The sequence below is a fragment of the Phalacrocorax carbo genome, chromosome 1 (genome assembly GCF_963921805.1).
Source record: "Phalacrocorax carbo chromosome 1, bPhaCar2.1, whole genome shotgun sequence".
NCBI lineage: Eukaryota > Metazoa > Chordata > Aves > Suliformes > Phalacrocoracidae > Phalacrocorax > Phalacrocorax carbo.
In genome coordinates this window covers 29,019,361-29,041,174 of record NC_087513.1, presented here as the reverse complement: position 1 = coordinate 29,041,174, position 21,814 = coordinate 29,019,361, and the positions used below count along the sequence as shown (strand labels likewise).

General features: G+C 36.7%; 1 long non-coding RNA gene across 1 annotated transcript; it reads right to left on the bottom strand.

The window, feature by feature from the left end:
• Window positions 1–9,026: 9,026 nt before the first annotated feature.
• On the bottom strand, window positions 9,027–18,395 carry LOC135312581 (uncharacterized). Its single transcript, XR_010372188.1, has 3 exons — window positions 18,317–18,395; window positions 16,515–16,592; window positions 9,027–12,370 (listed from the first exon to the last, which is right to left on the bottom strand). It is a non-coding gene; the product is annotated as an uncharacterized LOC135312581 (long non-coding RNA).
• Window positions 18,396–21,814: the final 3,419 nt, after the last annotated feature.

Below are 21,814 nucleotides of genomic sequence, written 5' to 3'. Positions count from 1 at the left end.
TCCAACAGTTCTCTCTCTCCAATACTAAGGGGTATCTGTGTTCAGCATTGTGGATGATAGAGACACAGGATGGTATGGAGATGCTGTGGGGCAGCCTGGACACCAAAGCCTGGTCCGGGAGACATGGTTATGGGGTTGCCTCAGCTGCTTCAGAGCCATCGGGATTCTGGCTGGAAAAGGCCAGTTGCTGATTACGCTTAAGAGACTTTGGGAACGTGAGCTGTTTTTCAGTGCATGATATGTGTCCTCTTCTACATTTGATTCAGAGAAGATACGTGTTGCTTCCAAGTCATTTATGAGGCACCTGTCCTGCAAGACTATAGGCCGGCACAGAATCCTGCTTCTTTAGCACAGTTCATGCCTGGGAACTTCTGCATTTAATGACCTGTGGCAACTAGGCATTTTTTTTCATTGGCATTTTAAAGAATTCTGTTGAAGATGAACAAGAAGGAACAGAATCCATCTTTCTCGGCTGTGCTGGTTTTGCAGGTCTAGCTGCAATAAAAAGCATTAAAACTTTTTTTTCCCCTCCTTACTGAAGTCAGCAGATCCCGCTCAGAATGCTCAAAAGGACTGGCTCTGTGGAATAAAACCATTCTATTATTACTCAGACATGCTAACACTTCAGGGTAGGGGGGAAAAAGAGATTTTTAAGAAGTGCAGGACTACTCTATTTTACTTGTGGCTCATTGATGTTAGCTAGTGTACAGTTTGTCAGATTCCTACTCCTTTGGTCATCACTAGTGATCTTTTTCTATAATATCTGGTTTTAATTTCTTTTCTCTGTGCAGATATTTCCTTTTTAAAATTTATCTGAACTTTATAAAATAATGTTGAATATTGATATCAAATAATGGATTTTTTAATGATATCTGTTTCTCAGTTGTTTATACTTTTAAGATGATAAACTGTAATTACTCCAGTGAAAGCTGGAAATCCCTGAAAACAGATAGGTGAAACATGACACATAAATGTGTAGAGAGAGCCATTTTGCAACTCTGGTAAAGATCTTTTTGTATTTAACTCAAAACAGGGAAGACAAAACCTACAAAGTCTATGTCCTCATAGGACCCAGCTAGTGATATGAGACCAATGACATCATCGTGTTTGCAGCACTCTAGGAGTATGACTGCCCCAGACACTCCTAAAAATAAAAGTGTCAATAGTTTATGTATGTATATTTTGGTTTTAAAAATACTCTCTTCTGGACTGTAAAATTTGTGAAGGAAGCTGTGTGTGAAGGACAGGTTGAAGACTTCTGCTTTAAACAATTTACTGATAACTGCAGTGAGATTTCGTGCTGTGTCTTTATTGAAGTGCAACTTTCAAACCAGAGTGCAGAACTGAAAAAATCTTTTCACCACCATTACACTCTACTGATTTTAAGTGTGGACACAGAAACTGAAGGCATAGCAAGGTATTGCCTCTCAACTAAGCAGTGGTCATGGCCATATATACGATCTTCATCCCACCCCACTTACAACTGAAAACCGGTTAGTTTTAATTCTATTACTTTTGATCATGTATTATTTCATATGTAGTTTTAAGAGCAGGTATGACGTTTAAAGGCTGTCCCTACTTCCCTTTGGGCAATAATTATAGCTGAAATCCCTTCTAGACTGTGTTCTTGCCCCTTCATTAGCGGCCACTCTGCCCCTAAACTTCGGGTCCTCCACCAGCATTTGCGTACTACAGCAGCTGTCTTGCACGGTCTGCATCACAGGCTTTCGCCCTGTACACTTATCTAAGGCCATAAAGCTCTGCCTTGCTGTTATAACAGCATCAAAGATGAGAATAGTCTGTGCACATTCCACAGATGTATTTTAGAGAGGGAATAAAGCATACTAATTGTGAGTAAAATTGTCCTCAGTCTATAATTTTTAAACATCACCAAAGTGAGTATAACCTCATGAGAGTGCTCTGGACGAAACAAAGTGTTTCTTTGTAAGACAAGTGATATATCATTTCTATAAATGTATTTTGTATGCCCACTGTGGGTAGAATCTCATAAGAATTATAATATGAAATTTCCCAAATCTTAGAATTATGTGAAGAAGAATTTAGAAAAAGTGTATGAGTAACATAGGCTAAAATTCTTGATCTATCCACTGCAACCAATTGATTGTACATATGATAGAAAAGTAATAAACTTCTGCAGTTGTCTGGTCAAGATGATGAGCACAGGCTTCCTGTGCAAGTGATTTGAACAGTGCTTGAGCTGTTTGTTGGTGAATACTGATTAAAATAATAGTTGCTTGCTGAATTTAACCTTTGCAAATCTAACTGAATTAATAGTTCAATAAACATGGTCACACCTCTCCAAAACTGTTAAATTTCCTTGAGAAAAAAATGTGCAATTTTTACTAGCTTTACTTTCATGTATACTGACACAGGTTCTAAATGAGTATATTTTTATATTTTTAGCAATATTCAATAACAAAATTTCTTATTAAAATGCAGCCTTCTCAGCCTCAGAAATACTTTAGGTATCCTGTGGAGAAGATGCAAGAAATTCCCTTGGTGGTTACATAAAGATGAGGACAGGGAGCTCCATGCAGTTCAAATAACAATTTACCAAAATGCACAAATAAAAAATAAATCAACATTGTAAAATATTTAAATTATTATTATTATTGGTCCTTTTTAGAAAGTTGAGAAACATATCTGTATATGTGAGCACAATTTTGCAAGGTAAAAAGAGTGACTGCTTGGCTTAGCAGAAAAGCTCCAGTGAATAAGAGTGACTTGCATGTTTATGTAGATAGGAATTAGCAGGCATTTTCAGTGAAACATTTGTATTTGTTATTAAGACTTGTTTTTCTGATATTAGGAAAAAAAAGTTTTATCACTGTGTGGGAGGTTATAACATTTTTACTGTTCCTTCCATTTTTGTTATTTACCTCCTTTGTTAACAAAATTTAATCATTAAATGGATCATCACACTAGTTAAAATGATGCAGTGATGAGTTACAAATAAAGTAGGACAATTTCCATGGACGTTTGAGAAACCTGGTGTACATCTTAGTATAATTTTTTTCTTTTACATATAACAAAATTTATTTTCCTTCTAGAGGTTAGCAAGAACAGCTATAAAACAAGTTCAAACTGTCAGACTGTAAACTGTTCAAAGTAGCTTATATAGTCAAAACATGACCTTTTGGACCATGAAATTTCCTAACAAAGATACTGATTTTACACTATAAACGTTGTAATGGATGCTTATCTCCTATCCAGTATTTTTTCCAATGTTAAATTTGGAGCTGTGAATATTTTCCCTTTTTTTCTTTTTTTTCTTTTTCATTTTGAGGGACAGAGATTTGAACCAATCTTTGTTACGTGTGCTGTAAAAAACATAGGACTTAGGAGATAAATGACTTATAAGCCTCGTCTTTCCTGTACATGGTTTTGTATGTTAGTTAAACTTTTGGGGCATGTTAGTGTGGTCTGGCCTACCAGAAAAACTCAGGGCTTAAGTTGTGAAAACATGCTTTATGTAAGGGAAATTCCCTGGCATTTCAGCGTTGGTAAGGTGGTAGGATGAGCTTATGAAAAACATGAATCTTATTCTCTGCAAAAAGTATTTTTGCCCTTAAATCCCCAGGGTGAATGTATGTTATTTAGTAGATAGGAAAGTGTAGGAGACTTTCAGAACGGGGCAGTCAGACAAGTACTGTAATAAGGAAAGCTTTTGGTCTGGGGAGTGCAGGAGCAAATGAAGACCTGTCAGTCAACGCTGGACTGCCACCTGGTGCCCGCAGGGATAGGAGCTGCGTGCCTGGGCTCTTCCTATCCCTCACCTTCCAAATTAATTGAAGTCAGCAAGAGAACTTGCCCATTTACTTAATTGTTCATAACTTTAGGACTGTATGATCCAAATTATTACATTTCTTAGCAATGTAATAATGTAAAATGACAATTTTTCTTAAGATTAAATTGTATTTTTAAATTATTTAGAGGTCTTAACTGTTCATTAAAAATCACCTTCATAAAACATGTAATTGTGTTTTTATAGAAGAAAATATGTATATTCTGGCTGTGGCAACACTGTAGAAGTTTAGCTAATTTGCTTCTGAACAATTCTTCTGAAGAAATATGAGTGGCCATGATTTTACTTGGCAGTCGTTGTCTCAAATTGTTTCCTACAAAAAGGAAAACCTAATACACTAAATCATGTATATATTCAAGATGCTTCTTTGAGTCTGTCAGAATCCCATGGGTCAGATGGATACAGCAAATCTTATAACTTTCACATAAGCTAGAGTTTGTGGTGTTTAACTTCAGCCACACTGGTGAGGCAGCTGGGCTCCTACGGTCTGCAGAAGCAGAGGGGCACTTCCAGAGGGCAACGTGCCCTACCCAAGGCTGGTCTCCTGAGACAGAAGAATGATGCAATCAATTCTAGAAATGACCGTTTCTCCCCATTGGCTATAGCCCTAGAAGTCAGATTAGTCAAATAAAGTTAATGAGAGGAATTTCACTTACATTTTCTTATTTGGAAAATTCTACTTTTTTGACACAAAAAGAATATCCTAGCTATGAGCCATGACTGGCTGATGCTGCATATTAATTTTCAAAAGATTTCCCTCCATGCTGTGAAATAATCATTTAATAAAGCTTTCAGGGGCAGTGTGAACCTTACTAATATAACTTTAATAGATCTGTTGCCTGGGAACTTAAATCAAGGCTTAGGCCCAATGCCAGTATTAAGGTAAAGACCCCCACAGGCTGCCTTGTCTCTTGTGGAGGTCTTAGACAATCCGAACCAGTTTTGGTATTTTTCTTGGTGGGAATGTTGACAGTAGTACTCAGTGCAGATGTCTCCCAGAGGAAAAAAAAAACCAACAATTCAGTTTGGAAGAGATATAAAAAATGCCAAATGATAATATTTTCCACTGCTGAAATCCATCTTGTATGATTTGGTCCCAAACAGTAAAAAAAAAAAAAAAAAAAAAAATCACGGAAACATACTATATTATTTACTTGCAATATTTTGAAAATAATACATTATTTTTTCAACTGCTGTCACCATTCAATGATGTACCTTTTTTTTTTTTTTAATCTACATATTCACAGTAAAATATATCCCAAAGTAGTTCATAATAGTTCACTCTTGAAAGAAAGGCTTGGTAACCACACAATGGACAGCATGAATGGTTATTACACTCTCTCCTGACAAAACATGACAGAGGCACAACAGGATTGTGTCCTTCACCTTTAAGTAATCTTCTAGCTCTGCTCCTGTTGTTGCTTAATAATTCTGAAAATTTTATACATTTATGTAGTATGTTTTAACCCAGGAAAAGTGCTTTTGTAGGTTATGACTTTGGTACAGTTTTTAGCCAGGGAACCAACCCTTGCTACGAAGAGCACCTGGAGACAAGTCACTCTGTTGGTGCTTTGGAGAATGTAATGTGAAAACACCTGTAGCACCACATTGGGAGTTCATACACTGTCTTTTCTACTCTGTGCTTACCTATTGCTAGACCTATGTTGGGGACAACCTTTCCTTTGCTTCTTCTCCATTTAGAGACAAGAAAAATGGTTGAAATTTTGGGCTTCATGAACACCAGCAGTCCCTCTGTGATGAGATTTTGTGCAGGGGCTGCAAAAAGAGTAGAAAGATGCATATATGAATTATTATGGTACACTTTCCAGCATTTCTGCAATGGAAAGCAGTAGCCAAAAGGTTTATCGCTAGTTCTTGATGAAATAGGTTCCCTCATAATGAGGCTTTGAATCAGTGGCTGGGTCCACCTCTGCTTAAAGCAATATTTTGTATTGCAAAGTGGCAATGATCTTTAAGGTATTGAGGTAATATATAATTTAGTCACAATGTTCTGTGTAACATAAAATAAATAGTGAAAATTCCATGTACACTTTTAAGTTGGCTAAATTCTGATTGGATGAGACTTCATTCTTTTTTATGTATAAGCAACATATGTATGAAAGTACAAAGCTTAGGAAAAAATTTGCCATTTGCTATTTTTAGTAGTGTTTTAAAAAAATATTGGGTCATATGCATGTATAATAACATTAGATTTGAGCAGCATGTAAACAAATGAAAGTTCAGCACTGTGTCTAGAATGCCCAGCCTGAGACTAATATATAACTAACATAATTAGTCTTTCATTGTTCTTGTAGCAAAACAAATTCAACAGCAGTGGTTGGAAAAGTGTAAAATTTGGGAGCAGTTTCCAACAGGACAAATTTAAGATCTGATGATGACATCTTGGAAGACTCTACAATGAGAGGGTTAGAGGTATACGACTGTCCCATAGTTGATGGTCCATCAATTAGCAAATACTTCAATGACACTTTAATCAATGACAAATTTTAAAAATCCCCATGACCTTACTGGTCTTTCAAATCTTGGGAAAAAAAATACTAATCTCAATCCTTGATTTCCCTTTTGGCAGCTTCTGCAAGTGAGCTGGAAAGTGTCTGTTAAAAAGGAATAGCTCAACTGAAACAAATTCCTCTTGCTTTTGTCTCCAAGTGAATTGCACTGTGAAAGGACATGAAATGTGAATGCACTGCCTAAGAGGTTTACAGTAAAAGATAAGGTACAGTCTGAGGGTAACTATTAACATCTCTATTGGGCAGCAGCTACTCAGAATGGTAAAAGGTTGTTGTTCAAGAAACAACGACTAAAACAAAGCTTTAGTGTTTTTGTAGAGGTTCTCTGTAGATATCTAAATTTTTCATGTGAGTTGTCCTCGTAGCCTTGTTAAGAGCTGTTGTTAGAGCTGCATGAAGAAACTGCTAGTTATTCAGGTGTATGAAGTTATATGCAACAAAAGTATGTGAAAAGAGGGGGAAACGCCCTGATATTCACTAGTGAGGATATTAATTAATATATTCTGGTCTTAAGAATGAAGCTTTAATTTAGCTGGAGAAATTTTCTTCTAACATTTATGCTAATCTGTGTTTATTTATGGATCAAACTTTCAAATAAATGAGATTTATGTAGTCAAATTTGTATGAAATGTAAGTTTACATTTGTGTTTCTAATTATTCCGCATGGGGACCTGGATAGGGGCTTACTCCAAAGTTCATGAAAGTTAACGTTAAAGTGATCCACATCGATTTCAGTGGTTGTTAGATCAGGCCTTATGTGCAGATACAGGTAATTGCCAACCGGAACTTGAACATACACATGTTTAGGTAACTAATATTTCATTTGCCTTTATATATGTAGGCTCCTGGATTGGACTCCTGAAAACATTGAAAGTCGGACTTCCTGAATACCTTGATGTTGTGGTAGGCAAAAAGGAAGCTATATTGTGTATCTTATTTTCTCTCCTAAGTGCTGACACATCCTTTGGGGTAAAAGATGAACTGAATGATCTCTCCAGATCTTTGCAGCTGTTTTCTATTATTTTAATTGTATAGATGTAAGAATAGCTGATTAGTGGTGTTGAAATAATTTAAAATATACTTGCTGACTTATGCTTATGAAGTTTGATTCATTCATCTCTTTTTTACGTATGGTAAAAGATGGTAAAAGATCCCTAAATTCTTTCACTAAGATAGCAGTTTAAAGAAAAGAATGCAAAGTTCAAAAGTGGGTTTCTGCAGCAAATTTGTATGCCTACACAATAATGTGCCATAAAGTGTGATTACAGATGGAGTCTTTCTACTAGGAGAATTACAGGGTCACAGTGTAGACTTTGTTGTCATTTACACTGGACTGAATCCATTGACTTCAAAGGAGTCAATGTAAATTTGAAGTGGTGTACTTGAGATGTGAATACAGACCACAGGCTGACATTTCCTGAAACTCACATATGATTTTGGTTAATTAGAATTACAGGAATATAAGAAAAGGTACATATATATTTTTATTATTTACTTCACTGAGCTGAACATGGGAATTGAACCAAAAGCCCTATTCAGAACAAGGCTGTTGTGTTGTTTTCTTTTACAAAACTTAAGTGAAGATTTGATTGCTGAAATTTTGTGGGAGCTACATGAAAGTACAGAAAAGAAATGGGACCAAAAATTTCCGTTTCATCGCTCTTCAGAAAATGGTGTGAGAGTCTCCTGAAAGAGATTCAACAATCACTCTGTGAAACAGCATCAAGGTGTGGACAAAAAGGGCTCAGAAGAGATAGAAAAAGTAACCTTCTAACCCAAGGCCTTCTTTCCTTTCTTTTCTCTCCTTCCACTAGAACAGTGTGTTACTGAAGACCAGAGTTGTGATTAATCTCACCTAGTATTGGAGGTCTGTATCTGAATGAGTTACCCCAATATTTTTGGGAGTCCATGGAGAGAAATAGATGCTTTTGGGTGCAATTTATCTGACCTGTTTTAGAGGAACTGCGGCGCAGAGGTGACTGCTGTTCTCACTGACTATGACAAGGGTCTTAGGTCAGAGGAGTGTGAGAAGTTATATTTCACTATTTGTGTGTGTGTTTTTTGGTTTTTTTCAATGGCCAGCTGGATTTGTGACCTAAAACCATTTCTTTATTCATGGAAGAGATCTGGGTTTTGTATTAAAAAAGAGCGTAAGAACCATGTGCCAGAAAGCTGGAATGCTGACACTCTGATGCTTTTAGTGTAGAGATTAGAAGAGTGGCAGGGTCATCCTCTCTGTCTCTGTACTAATAAATGGGCAGCTGGATTTCCCAGCTATGTTACATCTTCTGGGGATTTTCTTTAGTCAGATTAGCTAAGAAAGGCTACTATTGTATGTATAATACCTTGATCATGCAACACCCCTCCCCGGCAAAGGAGACTTGGAGCACAACTCTTGGCAGACGGTATGGCAGGATTTCCAAATAAAAATATTTCCATTTCTTACATTTGCTTCCTATTTGAAATTTTCCATAGCAGAGATTTTCTGACTAATTCTGACTGCAAATATATTTTAATGAATTTGTTACAGCATTCTACCTTGTATCCCAATCCCAAGGGGAAAAATATTGTGTGTTGTAATCCAGTCCTCAATAACCATGATGCATGAAACTTCAAGCATAATTAATGTATCAAAAATGCTAAATTCAGACAACATAAATGATTTTATTGTAAACATTTATTGTTTCGTACAAATGTTTTGTTCAAGAAAAGCAACTCATAAATAAAACTGAATATCTCTACTCAAAACACTTTTGACGCAGAAAGCAAAGCATTGTTTAAGTAAGTTTATTTTCTGCTAGACAAAATTTTGGCTTTTCTTTGGAAAAAACAGAATATTTTGGTGACAATTATTTTCCCCAGGGATGAGAAACGTTCCCCACTTGCCAGTATATTTCTATTTTCTAACTAAAAAGAGCAGCCATTGTACAGTTTATAAGTGTGAAAGAGTTTTCTTCTTTTCTAACACACTGCAGATTTCACTACTGGAAAAGTAAGTAGTTTATTAGAGTAAGTTAATTTAAATTAATCAGACTATTTTACAGTTAAAGCTGTAGAACACATCACAGATCTTAATTACCCCTCCTGGTTATCACAGAATTGTAACAAATTTGCAGTTATTATTTCTGTCAGAAAGTCTGGTCTCCGTGTCTTACCACCTCAGAAGAACAGCAGGGTATGAACGTTACATACACGCTCACGACTTTGGGTGATGCTTCTGGTTCTTGGTGCCTCCCTGCTACTGACTGCTCTCATCTACATTCTTCCTGGCACATCAGGCTGTGTTTTGCCAGAAGCACGTTGCAGGCTGGAGGTCTCTAGAGGCCCTGTGCTATTTAAGTCAATGGGTCTCTTTAGCACAAACACCACACTTTTTGTTCATGAATAAAGTGTCTGCCATACTTTGGTACTGAACAAGTGGGTGATGATAAAATTTCCTTGGTCTCAGTGAGGAGTGACACCAGTGAGGAAGGAAAAAGGTGGATCTATAGTATAAGAACAAAGGACACACTGGAAATATACAAAAGACTTGCTCCAAGAAATACAGAGACCAATGAGAAGATAGCCATGTGTTTCAATTTCTTTTGGATATGGCTTGGGCAGATAACATAAGATAAATGCTGTGTAGTTCATGTTTTATTGTGATAAACATGTATTTTAATATAAAAGAACACAAAAATAAAAATGTGTTTCATTGCCTGACTTTGCTATCATTTTTCTCCTTTGGGGTGACTGCACTATTGCCCTCTTCCTTTAAAGCTAAGATAGCTTATGATCACTAATGCATATATATTTTAACCAGAACTGAATACATAACAAATCTAGTTACACACGGAATCTAAAAAGCCCATGTAGTACTTTGACCATGAGGGTAGGGTTTGTGGGAACTTTCTATCGTCAAAGAAGTGTGCAAGCAAACACAATTGTTCAAAAATCCTTTGAATAAAAATGCTATAGATAATGCTTTAAATTTTTAAATAGTTTGCTTTTTTTTCTGTGATAGATCTATTCTTTTTGATGTTAGTGATAACATACATTCCATCGATCTGTCTCCCCAATGACCTGCTGAAGTTTGGCGGTATATCTATTAAAATGTTGCTTAAAGTTCACCCACCCTGTTTTTTCTACACTAAGTTATCCCTTCACAAATTATCCCTTGTTGAGAAGCAGGGGAAGAAAAAAAATCCCACAGTGTGTGTGAGGAAAATTTTCCACTGGTCTTGAAAAAGCAATTAAGGAATGTTCCATTTATTCTTCCAAAGCCAATGTTTACCTTTTTGAATACTTTTGATTATTTTTCCTCTCAACTCATAGTATTTTTCAAATTTTGCTTGTTGCTTTTAAAGTAATTCTATGCCTGCTTGTGCTAGATATTTATCACTTGCCATGAATGCTAGATTGTACATGAGACTGAGACAAATCCCTGGAAAACAGAGAGGTAAAATCAGAATCTTTGCAATATCTTTCACATTTTCACACTATGCCACTTTTTTTTTTAGGAATATTGATGGGAAAAATGCACCTATGAAACTATATTATTGTTTTAAAAGTTAAAGTATTATGGACCAGTTTCTACTGAAAGCAGTTATATAGTCCTGAATAAATTTTTATAATCATCAAAGGAAAATGAGTACAATCTTTGTTGTATTTTTATTGTATATTTAATTGTGCTGTAGCAGGCCGTAAACCTATGAATCTTTTATACTAAAAAATGTACTAAGATTCAAAATACGTACAAATTATTTCATTTTTCATTGGTTACTCTGAATACACAATCACTCTCACTACGTAATATTCAGACAGAGTTTTGTATGCTGTACTCAGATTCATACAAGGTGAGCATATTTATGATATTGCAAAGGAAAAATCCCATTGCAGGTTAATCAACACTGGAAATATTTTCAAGATTCATTGCATGAAAAATGAATTTCCACTGTAATTTAGGCAATGAACATTTGCATTTTAAATTATATTTATGTAGGTGTGAATAACTTCTATAAAATCTTTTTGTACAGCTGTATTGCAATAGAAAATATTATAAAGCTTTTTTGACAGACTGTGTATAGTAGATATTTCTTAGGAATTATGACTATTAAGAAAAAAACCCCAAACATAAAATGCATACATAAGAAACCTTTAGTATCATAAGCATTGTAATAACTAAATTCTGGAAATTCAAAGTCTCAAACAGTTCTATAACTCATCCTATTCAAACCTAATACAGCACAATGCAATTTTTACAGTGCCCTTTGTGCTAGTATCCTAGAGCACTTTAAAATGAATAAAGTTAAAATTAGCAATGTAGCACTCAATTTCCTAAAGGCGTTACTTTAGAAAAACTAAGTAAAATCAATGCCTTAAATGTTTGGATTTAAAACCCTGCCAATTGAACCTTTTTTTATTTCAAGTAGCAAAGTATTCCAAATCTCCTGAACAAAATGTCTGAAGGCTCTATAGGTTTAAGATATCAAAAAAGTATTTAAGAATTATAAAACCATCATCTATCAATCTCTGGGTACATACTGATAGGCATGGAAAGTGAATGTAATGGCTAGGTAGAGCTATACATCAGCCTCTGCATCAAATAATAAGCTAGTAGTTTATTTGCATTTCTACAATACATTTCACCTGAAGATCTGAAAGTGGTCCCTCTGTTAATTCCAGCAGAACAATATAAAACACTTACAAAATAGAACAGTGAACTGCAGTAGTACGCTGAAAAAAAGGAGTTTTGTATGAGCGGCAGGAGAGGTGCAACCCTCCAATAGACCACGGGGTCAATTGCACATCAGGCGGCATCACTTGTAATGGGGCTGTTCGTAAGTGATTTTATTGAACTGTAGTTCTGAAGTTGATTACTGCAGGTCCTGTATTTACATACGCAACCATCATTTGCGAGAAACAGAGTTTTGTAGGAAGTCAGCAACTGCAGCCGTAGCAGCAAGCAGTAAAGAAGCAACGGCTGTGTTCTCTCCTCTTTCTTGCAAAAGCTTGTAGTTGTATACCAGAACACCTAGATGGAAAAAAAGGAAATCCATGGTAGTATGAGATACTGTGAAGCAAGCAGAACTCTTGCTATTTCTGGTAACCAGCTTGACAATATCAAAAGAAACAAATAAACTTGTTTTCAAACTCTGGATAAAATTGGAAAGTCACCTTCTGAATTACAGAACAATAGTTATAATTCATTTTCATAGTGTTTGGGAGACATGAAACAGGACTATAAGAGTCATATACATGCAACAGGAACTTCTGAGCAGCTCATGGTGCTCAGGATGAGGAATCTGGTCATGAGTGAGTCCAGGAAGCAGGGCTGTGGGTATTCTTAGTCTTGACTGAACACTGGCAAGCGGGAAAGCAAAAATCTTCAGTGGGTGTCCGTTAGCACAAGTCATTCAGTCACCTGTGTTGTAAGGCAACATGGGAGCAAGATGCAGGGTGTACAGTCACCTGCAACTTCTCTTTGTAGCCATAGCCTGGCTCATTTTTACAGCCACTTTTGAGTTTCCTTTCCCTCTTCTTCCCTATTGCTGCAATTCACTCTACAGCAAACTACTAACATCCTTCCTTGCCTAGCTATCTCTAATTTCCGTTGTGCCCCAGTAAGCTAATCATTCACCACTAGGGCAGCCTGATCCAACGGACCTGCTTTGAGCAGAAGGTTGAACTATATGACTTCTGGAGCTCCCTTCGAACCTGCGTGATTTTGTCATTCTATAATTAATGCTGAGTTGGGTCACCTTTTTCTTTATATGATTTCTGCTTTAATTTAGTGTTGTAATTGAGGCCAAGGTGCTGCTTAGTTATAATTTAAAAGTCTTACTACCATTGCCCTCCATTTCTTTAAGTAATCTGTTTCTGAACTCAGTGAGTAAATTAATGCTATTTGTATAAGCTTGTGGTTTTATGAGTGCATCCACATCTTTCTCTCTCTCTCGTGATACCTGCACTGATTTCATCCATGATAATATGAACTGCCAGAAAGACATTTGTGCTGGCTCTGCATCCAGCTGTGGCTAAGAAGGATGCAGCTATTTTGAACAGCACTGTTTTCTGAAACCACTAAGACCAGGATTGGTTTGGGAATCTCTATAATCTGTAAAACTTTTCTCTGTTTCCTTTGAGAAAAGAAGGAAGATGCTTCTTGCAGTGGGGATCTTCACCAAAATTATACCCTGCTCCACTGTTATTTTTTTTTTCCTATTTTTTTTTAGGTATCTTTTATGGTCTCACAAAGGCGGCCTATTGGCATAACAGGACAGATTTTGTATGGCAGGAAACACTGTATAGGCACTGATTGCACAGATAATCTGCATTGTGAATATGATCTTAAATATATATATCCGTTTTTGTAATAAGCCTTTCTTCAGCCGTTGGGTGATGAAAGACCACTAAAATCTTGTCAGTCTGAAAAGGGAGATGTGAAACCTTTGCTGATGGATCTTTGCCAGGGAGGTGGCAGGATGGCATGGGAGGGGAAGGAAGTGAGACAAAGACATTCCAGATGTGGAGAAAGGAGTTGTCTTTATATTGGAAAGAAACGGTACATCAGAACATGTCAGGTGTCAGGGGGAATGACAAAATACATTGGTGTTGGGAAAGTTACAGATCCAGAAATTATCATCTTCCGGTGTTTAGTATAACAAGAGACAGAGGATGAACTCTTGGGTTGTTGAAGTTCATAGCAGTCTCGCCTCTTGCTGCTATGTGACTCAAGATTTCCATACATTTCTGTGGTACAAGAAGGTGTTTGAAACTTGATTTCTTTTGTCATTTTCTGAACGACCAGAAAAGAACCCAATGAAATAACTAGCAGAAAAGTAGCTGCCTCCATTGAAAGGAGAGGATTTTAAAGTGAGGCATTAGATGGCACAACCAGAAGGAAGCAGAGGGAAAGTACAATACCCTTCCTCTCTACCTTCCTTGTGCAGCTGGACTTTACAGGAGGGTGGCTTGGAGAAGGAAGGAGCAAACATAGTCAAAGCTCTGTTACAAATGGAGTCTCTAATGAATATCTAGTGCCTTATCACCAGGCTTCTCTCTCCAGGGTTGTTTTGGTATTGTGGTATTTTTTTTAAGGTTTCTATATTAGGTTAAAGTAACACAAAAGTTAGCTTATAAATTTCTGCTACGTCTAGCAGAAGCAAACATATTAACTTAACAAGACAGTAAACACAGACGCTTTAAAACAGCTAGGGATTCCAAATCTTGTTTTAACTTTTTAGGCTTTTCCCTATTCTGTATATCTGTAGTGTGACATCTTTACAATGCAAACCCTGTGTCACCTGTTCCATATGATTAGTGTTTTAGAGGATTTTCAGTGTCAGGTTGTGTGGGTTTTGGCTCACCAGAAAAGGCTATTTAAACTTCTCCATATAGGCAATGATGAAGACTACTCATAGGAAAAAAGGATTGAGAGATGGGAAAAGTTATGAATATTTTGAGGGCTTTCAAAACTGGTGTGGTTGTTGCCAGGAGGAATTTTCTGACATTGTCACAAGGTCTTTTCTTCCTGTTTCTTAGGTTTTCTTTGTTGATTGTTACTCTTTTGCATAGGTCACCCCTTTTTCTGAACCATTCATAAAACAGCCATCACGTTAGCATCATATGGTTGGCCACACACACTCCCACCCGTGGAAGGGGCGCTTATATTCAGTTGCCCTGTCCAGAACATACAGGTAATGCAGTCTCACAATACGGCTCCCAGTTAAAGGGGAAAACTCAGTCATTATCCTTGTTGATTTTGATGGGATTTAAAACATGCTTAACATTAAGTGTGGGCTTTGTATTTTCTGGAGTGGAGAAGTCAAGGAAGAAAATGAAGAAAACAATTTCAAATTCTAAATGCCATAAACAATTAAACAACTGTTTCCCAAGAAACAAGGGCTGGATAATTAATTCTTTGTTGAGCTTTTGTGTGCTTGCTAGGAATGAAGAGATTGAAAAGCAATGGTAGAAAACTATGAAGTACTTGACAGATGCTTTTTAAGTGATAACAATAGCTACAGTAAGTGTAAGATTGTATATTGCTCAGAGACGTTTACTGAACTACCAGGTATTCATTTGGCTATAGGCAAAGACAGATCAATGGCAACTGACTGAAAAGAAGTAGGGGTAGTATTTATTTTCTCACCAGTTCTTCTAAAATAACCCTCTTTAAATTTGTGACACAGTCGGTCATGTGCATCATATTATGGCAGGTTACATCACATGATTTTATGTAGCCTGCTGGTAACGTCACTTTGCATTATACATTTAAAGAAATATCACTTCTTTTCACATATGGTAGAAGACAGTAATCAACTGACAAGTATTCTCCCGCTACCCATGAGAAGAAGCCAAGTATCAGATCTAATACTTTCCACCCCCAACAAATAATTTTCTGTAAATGCTTGTGCATGACAGAATGCTAGCAGATAGTGGTATTTCACAGCTGGTGACTCTCTTATTGTTTAACTGTGATGTCTGCATCTTATCACTCTGTGCAAATTATTTAGCAACTGCCATATTATTTATAGGTATGAATTGCACAAATTAATCTCATAAATAATTCATATTTTTTTTTGCTGTGAATTAACATTCTGCCACAGTTAAAAATCTATTTTTGTGAAAGAGTATCAATTGCTATGGGCATGTTGTGCTTGATTTTTCAAGCCAATGGATTTTGAAAAACACAGGTTTCAGCAAAAAGAATGAGAAAGGGTTTTTCTCTTGAACTTTACACACACACAGCAGAAGCTTTCAGGTTGTGAAAAGTACCACCACGGTCTTTAATAGGAATTATGTCATGTTCAGGCATTTACAGGAAGAGGAAAAACATTGGATCTCATCTTAACATTATGGCAGTCTGTCATGACGTGACACCAGATTGTAAACAAAAAACTAACTTACATGAATAACGATCCATTTTTATAACTGAAACCAGAAAATAATAACATTCATTTTCTTTCCACAGTAAGACATAAGAATGTCATCGTGGACCTAACAGAAAGACAGTCGCAAGTTTGTTTGCTAGTAGACTCCTAGGGAGCTGAACACAAAAATCCAATAAATAATTAGCTCTCCTGTGACAGGCTTCTGAATTACTGTGATACATTAATTGGACAAAATTAGCATGAATTAAGGCAAATAAGTATAACATGTAATTTATTACTTACTAAGCACGGTGCTGCAGTGGAAGCCTCAGATTTCCCTTAAGATTGCTTTAACAGCTATAATGCATTCCTTAATTTACTCTGTGGAAAATCAATTTTTTCAGAGTTCATTAAGCACCAATATGTTACAATGCAACTCCCTAGAGCATAGAACCACAATACGTTATGCAAATTCATACCAGCATGTTACCAATATGTAAATAGCAATAATACTATTGTCAGCTTCCTATTGATAGCCATGCTGAAAAGGATAATACTTAAAACTTCTTTAACTCCTTTGACTTGTTTCTGATATTAATCAGTACTCCTTTTAAATGTCATTTCTTAGGAGAGAGTTGTTATTTTAAAAAATCTTTTTCCTTTATGGTTCATTAATAAGAGTGTTCTAAAGTCCCTGTTTGCAAAGAAGTGGCACATAAAGCTCTCTTACATGTTCATAAGCATCAGCCTTTTCACAATGAAAACTCAATATTTCCAGTAGAAGTATAAATGGACAATGCTGACTGATAATTATGGATATACTATACAATAAATGAAAGAGAAGGCATTCCTAAATTGCAAGCCCTATGCATAAATTTATTTAAGCCTTTTTCCTCCCTTTCTTAGCACAGAAAAAAAACCCCAAAACCCAAAAAACCCCCCCAAAAGATACATTGCATTAATTCCAGCCAATCAAATGTGAGTCACAGGAACTAGCATTAAGAGAATGAAGTCCCAGACTGTTCGATATTCACCTAATCATATGACAGACTCCAAAGCTATCACAATAACTGCCTCCGGAGCTCTTTGGGGAGACAGATGTCACCGTGGAAGGATGATTTCCACGTCTTGGCACTCTACAATTGTCAAACCGAGGGAGGGAGAAGAAGAGAAGGATTCTGCCAGAGAGGAATCATCCTTTGTGGAAGGAGGAGGAACCACATCTCACTCCTGTCATTCTCCCTTTTACCAGATTTGTTTTGAATAAAACCCTTTCTGGCTAAATCACACTCTGAGAAGCAAAGAACAGCATTGCCCTAAACTATAGATACTTGCACTTAAGCCCACCATTTGGCCCTGACCTCCAACTATCATTAAAGGCAGCACATCAGAAGAGTTGGCTTGGAGTGTCTTGACCTGTGAGGGTAGGGTTTTTCTGAATATATATATTACTAGCTTATTGTTCCTTTGAGTTATGTTGAGACTGACAGAAGAGCAAGGTATTTGGTGATTATCTTTTATCTTTTCAGGTGAAACAGCAATTAATAAACCTATTGGGCCTTTGATTATTGCAGAATTTAGCCAACAGAAGAACAATTGTTTGAAGATTTGTTGTTGCTGTCGTTTAGGTTTAATGAAGCATAAAAGATTTGATTTGTTAGGGCATCTTTGTGTATGCAAACAGCAAAGTCCATGTAAAGTGAAATTTGTATGTAATTTTGTTTTCCACCATGTTTATAGTTTTTCTTACTATAAATACAGGAAACAGTGTGCTAGAAATAAATAATATTATGTAACAAGTGCCCATTTATGCCCAGTGGTAATATATTCAGGACTTAGTCCAGCATTTCCAGCCTGCAGTTATGGCACTCCGCATCTTGCAGCTATAAACAAAATGGTGACTGATGGTGTGCAAGCTTCTCTCTGTTGAAGCACACTATCAGAGTCTTCAGAAGGCAGCTAAAGCAAAACCAATACATCCTAAATATTTTCAGTGTATATGTACTGTGGAACCATTTTAACAAAAAATATCTATTTCAAACTAAGCACATGTTAGAGATGAACTCAGTCTGCAAATTCAGATTCACTGTAGGCTTAAATCTCACCTCTTGACATCTTTGACTTTTCAGTATATTGCAGTGCCTGTAGTTGATGCTATAGTTGTGTGCAGGCGGTGATGGAATCTCTCTGGAACTTAATCAGGTGCTTGTGGACTCTGACCCTCCAAGGATAAAAGGGATATGGAGTAATTTGAAAATATTTAACTTTTGTTTGTGTTAATGGCAACTTTAAATAGAGAGCAGGGACCAATATCTGGCTCCATCTATGCAGGGGTTGTATACAACAGACATTTTGAATTTGTGTTTTCAAATTCCCTGTGATCATTTGCAATAGTATCATATCTTCAGGAAAATAATACTTCTCAAATAACTTTATGTACCAAAGTGAGTGGGTATTTTAAAAATCAGATTAGTGGATTTGTGTTTTCTATGGACCATTAAATAGCATGCTTAAAACCAGTCCCTCAGAGACCCTTAAAGAATCTGGAACAGGTATGAAAGGTGAAAGAGCTGTGGAAATTCTATTATCCTTATTGCCCATGTAAACGGAGTATTTACAGATAGTGTGAGAAGGCAGAAGCTGCAGCATTCGCTGGCTCTGAGTCAGACCAAGTTACACTGACAGAAGTGGGAGATCTTAAACCTCTGAGGGCTTCTTTTGCCTTGGTGCTGTGCTCCACCACTCGTTTAAAGTCTCCCAAGGCCTGCCCTGACTAACTACTGTGTGTTATGGAGTGGAGCAATAATGTTTGTGACAGCTTCTGATAGCGTTTGGAAGTTCGTTGTCTTAACACATTGCATAGGGGCAGCAGTGGCTCAAAAATAATACGTGTCAAGGATTATTACTGCTGTACTGAGTATGAATCTGTGCAAATTCTTCCACATTTTACTTACCATGCCAGTATTCATGCTGGAAATCTTTCTGTCAAAACCAGCTCTCAAACATCGCAGTATTTCCTAGCCTGTTCATTCTTTTCGACTACCTCCACATTCTTGTCTAGAGTTGAGAGTGAAGGCATTTTTTGTTGCCTTCCCATTATTTATCAATTGAAAATAATAACAAAATAATGTACTGATAGCATACAGTACTTTTATATAATTTTTTACAGTTTAAAAACTTTTAGTTACAGAACACTATGAATTTATAATGAAATCAAATTAATTTTTCAGAAGAATTTGTCCAAAACTCTGGGCATTAACATGTCAGGTGTTGATTTCTGTCATCACTTATGACTCAAAATATGAAAAAAATGTCAGCTGGCTAGTTTTCTAGTCATATATGTTTCTTTCTGTCATCTTCCATCTTGCAGAATATTGAAAGCTGCATGAATGGTAACTAATTGAGCAAAAGGAATCTTCCAAGATGTTTCTATCTTTATCCACTGCATGTTCCATAAATAATATTTTTAAAATGCTACAAATGGCTAGGGAGTGGACTCCACCTATCTCCATCTATCCACAGACCTCAAAGTTAGACTCTCAATTCTGTATTGTCTTTTGACTTCAAGATTTTTGCCCTTTTGACTGCACAGTGGCCCAGCCTGGAAAGAAAGGTTAGAGAGCATGTTCTCACTACCCTCTTTTACTGTTGCAGTTAGATCTAGTTTGATGGTAGGGCATTCTTCTTGGGTATGCATTTTGGGGGTCAAATCTTAAGCTGAGGAGAAGCTGGAACACAGGTATCTCTTCTCTGAGTGTTCTGGTCACTAGGATATTTCGCAAAAAGCCCATGCTTCGTTAAGCATCAGGCCTTAGGAGACAGCTCTGGGCTGAGCTTTTGCAAGAGGCTGAAGCTCAGACACAGACCTGTTCCTGGCCAGCTCTAGACAACCTTTGGCATTTTTGATCTCTCTTCAAAGTAACTTCACTCTGTTGATTGTAAAGCATGTTAGTGCCAGGGTAACACATTCTGGATCTTCTGACTGGGGTCATGTGCCTGCTTTTTGTAGCACTTAAAGTATGTGGTGTAGCCTTACCCTTAAGTCATTGCCATCTGGATGAATCCAGCTCTTATTGGTTACATAGCAGCTGTGTCAAGAAACTACCAAACTACCAAAATACTTGCTTTTCATGTAATACTCATTTGTCCCTTCTCTTGTCAAACCTGGATGTTTAATAACTGGCTATAGCAATAGGAAATTTGACTGAACTGTGCCAGGAATTTATTCAGTGTATGGCTTCATGTGGAAATCAAAAGAGGAGTATGGGGTGAAACACCCCTATTGTCTGTAGAAGGTCTGATTCTTTGCTCCCTGTTGGAATTACAGGTCATTATTTTCCTGCTTTCTTTTAGCATTGAGAGAATAGTGACACATACCTGAATTTATCCTTTAACTTTCAATCACATTCTCTCTAAATGTAACAATTCCCTTCTGGTCTTTGTTGTTTCTAAAATTGCTAAAATATGTCTGCCCATATGTGTGCTTCATGGTCCCTCACTTAACGTGCATCTCTAAAATTGGTTTACTAACATATGTTTGTGTTAAGAGATAAATGTCACCTCCATTCTTCTCAACAAAGTCAAAATCAGTGAGAGATATGGCAAACAATTCAAATGCTGCTGAACAGTGGGGGAAGTTGGCTACCCACGGGTATGGCAGGGTAATTATCTATCTGCCCACAATCTGTCCACAGCTGGAAATTGAGTTAATTTTATTTACTCTTCCAAAGAGAAATTGAAACCCCAAGAACAGAAGAATCTCATAAACCTCTCCAAATAATTAAAGTTAAGACCCTGCTTCAGAGTCCTCTGCCTTTATTATGCAGTATGCGGTTCTGCATCTAACTCATTAGGTCACGACCATTTACATTTGCAAGAGAAATGACCCGTGTCCAAAGGCATCAGTCCAGTGGCCCTCACTTCTCTGTGAGACCTTTTTCTTTAAGAGTTACACATACAGGTATTTTGATAGAGTTAAATAAATGGGTTACAAAGATTAAAGAAATCTTGTGTTGGTGGCTGTGTTTAGGAAAGTGTTTACCTGGTACTTTCGGAAAGAATATATTTTTTTTGACTCTGAAAATATTTCATGTGCCATCACTGTACGTGTCAAGTGCCATTTGATATAAGCTCTGCTTGACTTCCCAAGGTTGTGAGTCTTCTGTGGGTCCTGTGTCATATCTATGCCCTATGTATATGTCCCAGATATTCTAGCACATTGCCATTATTTAAGCTACTGAAGTTGCCTTTAGTGTTTTGTTTCAATTATCTCTGTTTTCTACCTTTGCACTCTGAAAAGATGAGTCAGATGAATTAAGCAAAATGAAAGGATCTTCCTTATATTATTTTGTCATTCTAATACGTGTACTTGCCATGCTGTAATATTCTCTAAGCTCCCTTTGACTCCATCCTCCAATATTTTCACATTTCCCTTAGGCCTATGTAATTCTGCTTCTATTCAGCCATTGTCATTAACATATATTTGGCCATTTTAGCTGTTCTACTGATGAATTCAGCCTTCATGCCACATTTGACCACTTTTATGGAATACTTTTGGCTTGACAAAACACTGCCATCTCTGTATGTAGAGTGACATACCTATG